Consider the following 6,177-nt stretch of genomic DNA (forward strand, 5'->3'; position numbering starts at 1 on the left):
GGTGAAACCCCATCTCTACTAAAAATACAAAAAATTAGCCAGGCGTGGTGGTGGGTGCCTGTAATCTCAGCTACTTGGGAGGCTTAGGCAGGAGAATCACTTGAACCCGGGAGGTGGAGGTTGTAGTGAGCCAAGATCGCACCACTGCACTCCAAACTGGGCAACAGGGTGGGATTCCATCTCAAAGAAAAAAAAATGTGAAGGTAAGAGCAATTTACTGAAAGAATCATCTACATATATTATAAGGCTTTCTTTAAATCGGTTGTATAACCTATTTTTATAGGTCTTAGGATATATAATTATAACGTATCTTAAATATTGCTAGTAAGGTTTATAAGTGATTCAGCCAAATCTGTAGAAGTCATTGTAACCTATCTCTAACCCTACTCCTACTACACTATTGAGTTATAGGGGAACCTAGGTCAGCAGTAATAGATGGTATTTAACATCATTTAAAATATTTCCACGTATTTGTTTTTTATTTTTATTTTTATTTTTTTGAGACGGAGTCTCACTCTGTCGCCCAGGCTAGAGTGCAGTGGCACGATCTTGGCTCACTGCAAGCTCCGCCTCCCAGGTTCAGGCCATTCTCCTGCCTCAGCCTCCCGAGTAGCTGGGTCTACAGGTGCCCGCCAGCATACCCGGCTAATTTTTTGTATTTTTAGTAGAGACGGGGTTTCACCGTGTTAGTCAGGATGGCCTTGATCTCCTGACCTCGTGATCTGCCCGCCTTGTCCTCCCAAAGTTCTGGTATTACAGGCGTGAGCCACTGCACCCGGCCATTTCCACGCATTTGAATATTATTCTCAGGAAACCTTAAAGGACTTACATTTATCATCCATATCAATAATAAGAGTGGCTGGGCATGGTGACAGAGGGAGACTCCGTCTCAAACAAATAATAATAATAATGAGTGCACTGTACTTTTTAAATTTGAACACATTCTTCAATTTCCTATAAATATTACTCCCAAAGAGAACCAAAAAAATGAGAATTCTGATAAAGAACAAAAAACCTATGGGGGTGAGGAAAACAGAGTAAAAAAAAAAATCCATAATCAAGAAAGTGAAAAAGTATTAAATGTAGTAAGAAAACATATAAACAGAGAAATGTTATATGGGCCTTATTTAATATTCACCTTTAACATTAAGTTAATTTCTCCAAGTTTAGAAAAATAACAGTCTTCTGTTCATGGCTTCTTGTTTGTGCTTTGTTATCTAGAATTATACTTTAATTCCTCAAAGTTTAAGTCTGCATGAAACATTATTAAGAGATGCATTATTTTTCTATCACTGCTGTAAAACATTACAACACACTTAGTGGCTTAAAACAACATTTATTTATTTATTTATTTTTGAGATGGAGTCTTGCTCTATCGCCCAGCCTGGAGTGCAGCGGCATGATCTCAGCTCACTGCATCCTCTGCCTCCTGGGTTCAAATGATCCTCCTGCCTCAGCCTCCCGAGTAGCTGGGATTATAGGCATGCGCCACCATGCCCAGCTAATTTTTGTATTTTTAGTAGAGACAGGTTTTCACCATGTTGGCCAGTCTGGTCTTGAACTCCTGACCTTAAGTGATCCGCCCGCCTCTGCCTCCCAAATTGCTGGGATTACAGGCATGAGCCACCACACCTGGCCACATTTATAATCTTACAGTTCTGTAGCTCAGATGTCCAACGAGGGTCTCACTAGTCTAAAACCAAGGTGTTGGCACAGCTGCGTTTCTTTCTGGAGACTCAGGGGAGAATCTGTTCCTATACCTTTTCTAGTTCCCAGCTGCGACCCACATTCTTTGGTTCATGGCTTCCTTCCTCCATATTCAAAGGTAGCAACATAGCATCACTCTGACCCTGCTTTGTTGTCACCTCTTTTTCTCCGACTCTCTTTTTATGCTTCCTTCATCCACTTTTAAGGACCCTTGCAATTACATTGGACCTACCTGTATAATCCAAGATAAGCTCCCTGTTTTAAGGCACTTAATTACATCTGCAAAATTGCTTTTGCCGTGTAAGATAATATAGTCACAAGTTCCAAGGATTAGGACTTAGACATTTTAGAAGGATGGAGGATTTCTGCCTACCACAAAAGGTTATGTTTAAAATCCCATTGTCTGACAACTACCTCCTATCTCTCCATTCATTCTCTCTTATACTCTGATTCCACAATCCTTTGAGCCTTTGTGGGAGCTTCACTTCATCAAGTCTACCACCATTTCGGTGTCCCTTATTTCCTGATGTCCTCTCTTCCCTTCTAATTAAACTACATTCTGGCTGGGCATGATGGCCCACGCCTGAAATCCCACCACTTTGGGAGGCCAAGGCAGGCGGATCACTTGAGCTCAGGAGATTGAGACCAGCCTGGCCAACATAGTGAAAACCTGTCTCTACTAAAAATACAAAAAATTAGCTGGGCGTGGTGGCATGTGTCTGTAATTCCAGCTACTCAGGAGGCTGAGGCAGGAGAATCGCTTGAACCTGGGGGGCAGAGGTTGCAGTGAGCCGAGATTGAGCCACTACATTCCAGTCTGGGTGACGGAGTGAGACTCTGTCTCAAAAAAATAAATAAATACATAAATAAATAAAATGAAATACGAAATAAAAATTTAAAAAATCTACATTCCATGGGTTATCTTTACAATCCCTCCTTTAAGCATGCACACTTTCTCCTCCCTTGCCCCTTTCTTGTTATACTCACATGGCAAAAACCCGGCAGTGGTTAACCCAATTCTCCCTCTAGCCTGTCTTTTTCTCATGAAGCTGAACATGGCTAGAAGAAAACAGCCTTGCTGACCAGTCTCCTGTTAAAGTCCATGACCATGAACTTCAGATGGGCCCTTTGTGCTGCCTGATAATCACATGGGCACATGCCACCACACCGAGTTAATTTTTTTAGAGACAGGGTTTCTCCATGTTGCCCAGGCTGGTCTCAAACTCTTGGGCTCAAGCCATGTGCCTACCTCGGCCTCCCAAAGTTATGAGATTACAGGTATGAGCCACTACACTCAGTCTACTTTGAAATTACGGTAGTTACTCGACTGACTGCTAGATCTTATTTACAGCATTAATAAAGAAACACATGCTTTAATGTATCACAGTTTGTTTGTTTGTTTGTTTTTAGATATGGGGGTCTCACTATATTGCTTAGGCTGGAGTGCAGTAGGGCTATTCATAGGCATAATCATAGCTCACTGCAACCTCAAACTCCTGGGCTCAAGCCATCCTCCTGCCCGAGCCCCCTGAGTAGCTGGGACTATAGGCATGTGCCACCACACCTGGCTTTGATTTTTTTTTCAATGATTTGATAACTGTGTTTTAATATAATTAGTTTTCTTTGTATTCCTTTATATTTTATGCATTTGAAAATATTATTCTGACCATCCAGAAATTTCACCCATCAAAGAATTTATGGTATATATAAAGGCTAAGAGTCCCTCCTGCGGGTGAATTATCCATGTCCCTCTCTAAATCCAGTCCCTCTATTTGTGCGCTAGATACTATCTCCTCTCACTGAGCTAAGTGTCCTCCTTTTGCCCTTTCAGATCTGTTCTCCACCTTCTCCTTGCACTGGGCCCTGAAGCTGATCTCTGTGCAGTATCAACCAGATCTCGTTGCATTCTGACTTCTGTTGGGATGAAACAATGGGAGGTACAAGTAGTACAGAGAAGGGTGGAGGAAGGAGACTTTGGGGTATTTATCCTCAATCCCTCCCCACAGTCTTGGGTTGGCAGAAGCTCTTTTCCAGCTTTGGTTGGGCAACCCTTTCCTGTGGCTAAAGCTCCCTGTCTTGATTTCATATAACTACCCCTGATTTTGCTCTTTCATGGCCCTCCTGCTTGGTGAGCACCCTGTGATTCACCATTCCTTGAGTGCTTCTCTTAAGTCAGCCCATTCCTCTATTGTAATCTCTCCAGGCTCCCTCTTTGGAGAGTGTCATATGCTTTTTGCCAGGGGCCTCACAACTACATGGACTCAAAGAAATGGCCCCAGCAGCTCTCCCAGCTGAGTTCATTCATTCTCATCAAGAAAGTCTCCTTTCAGCCCACTTGTCCTTACAGCTACCACTTCCTTGTTAGCCAGACCCACTGTCTCCAATACCTCTCCTTTCTCCTCTAGTTCACTCTTCACACACTTCAGTTGGGCTTTTGCCTCCTCCCCACTGAAACTGCCCATCCAGGTCACTGATGATCTCACAGGTCAGTGGTTTATAATGCAGCACTCTAACCTATGTTTAATATGTAGTCTATTTATTACGTATATTAATTATTATCTCTCTCCCTCCACCAGAACATAAGCTCCTCATACCTAGGGATTTTTGTTCCTTTGGTTCTCTGGTGTTCCCTAAGTGCCTAGAACAGTGCTTGGCACATGCTTTTTTTTTTTTTTTTTTTTTTTTTTTTTTTTTTTTTTTTTTTTTCAGAGAAGTCTCACTCTTACCCCCAGGTTTGAGTGCAATGGCTCGATCTCAGCTCACTGCAACCTCCGCCTCCTGGGTTCAAATGATTCTCCTGCCTCTGCCTCCCAAGTAGCTGGGATTAAGTCACCTGCCACCACGCCCGGCTAATTTTTGTATTTTTAGTAGAGACGGGGTTTCACCATTTTGGCCAGGCTGGTCTTGAACTCCTGACCTCAGGTGATCCGCCCGCCTTGGCCTCCCAAAGTGCTGGGATTACAGGTGTGAGCCACTGCGCCCGGCTGGCACATGCATTTTTGTTTAATTTAATTAGATGGTAATCATTGCCTGTTTAGGGATGGAAAGGTGTGATACCTTTCCTTACCATCATAAGGCCAACACTCCTATAACAAAGGCAGGCTAACAAAAGAAATGCATTATAAATTTATTTAATCAAAATTTTATGTGACATGGGAGCCTTCAGAAATGAAGACTCAAAGACCCAAGGAAAATTGTATGTTTATGTTTAGGTTTGATGAAGAATAGACAGCCATGTAGAAATGTGATTGGACAAATCATATGATCTCATGGCAACAGACCAAGTGGGGAGGCCCAGCAAGGCCTGTCTGTCTAGATTCTTTTTGGCCTCTCTGTTTAGCACTCCTTCCTACTGGGTGTGGGGCAGGACTCTTCTGGAATGAGGGTCTTCAAGGGAGGAGGAGAACAGAGTGACCTTTCTAGGTTTTATGGCATGCTTTTTGGGAGAGGAGTCTGTAACTAGACTTGAGGAAGAGGAATTCTGGTTCTGGTTGCTTTTTTTTTTTTTTTTTTTTCCTTAAAGACAGGATCTCGCTCTGTCTCCCGGACTGGAGTGCAGTGACGCAATCATAGCTCCACTGCAGCCTCAAACTCCTGGGCTCAAGTGATCCTCCCGCCTCTGCCCCCCAAGTAGCTGGGACTACAGGCATGTGGCAGTATGCCCAGATAATTTTACAATTTTTTTCATAGAGATGAGGTCTTGCTATGTTGCCCAGCCTGGTTTTGAACTCCTGAGCTCAAGAGATCCTCTGCCTCGGCCTCCCAAAGTGATGGGATTACAGGAGTGAGCCACTGCACCCGGTGAATTCTGGTTTCTATGACTTGCTTTGGAAGAGGAAGAGAGGCAAGAGGGAAGAGGAAGGAGAAGGTCACAGAGATCTTGCTTCTGAGGTGTTCCAATCTCCTTTAGTTCAAAGTACTCAGTATCCCAAAGTGTCATACTTTGGGGTATCGTCTGAGCCCAAACACCCCTCATATACAGAGTAACAACTGTGGTTTTTTCTCCCTAAAAAGGTGAAGTGACAAAACAAAAATAAAGTATAGATGAATACATGTCATATCTTATAATGGGACTTTTTATTCTCTTAAATAAAAGCTATAGGAGGTCACTGGTTTGGACTTGGCTTCTGCACCAGGCCAAAGAGACCAAACCAAAATGGAGTCACTCATGCTAAAGTTTCACACCACCAACCCGAAATTAGTTGTTTATCTGACCTTCCAAGAAACCAAGAGACAGAGAGATAATAGCCAAACCGTCAAACAGACCAGTTTTAGCTGGCATGATAAGGAAGTTGTCTCTGCTTTAACCTTTATAAGAAAAGTAACTTTGAAACAACCAGTCTGCTTTTTGTTTTCTGTTTCTGCTCTCCTCAGCCCTTTTATATCAATAAAACCAACCTCCTCTGCTCAGCTCATCAGAACACTCATTCTGTTTTAAAAATGAGGTGCCTGATTCTAGAATTGCAAATA

Source organism: Nomascus leucogenys, chromosome 17, assembly GCF_006542625.1.
Source record: "Nomascus leucogenys isolate Asia chromosome 17, Asia_NLE_v1, whole genome shotgun sequence".
NCBI lineage: Eukaryota > Metazoa > Chordata > Mammalia > Primates > Hylobatidae > Nomascus > Nomascus leucogenys.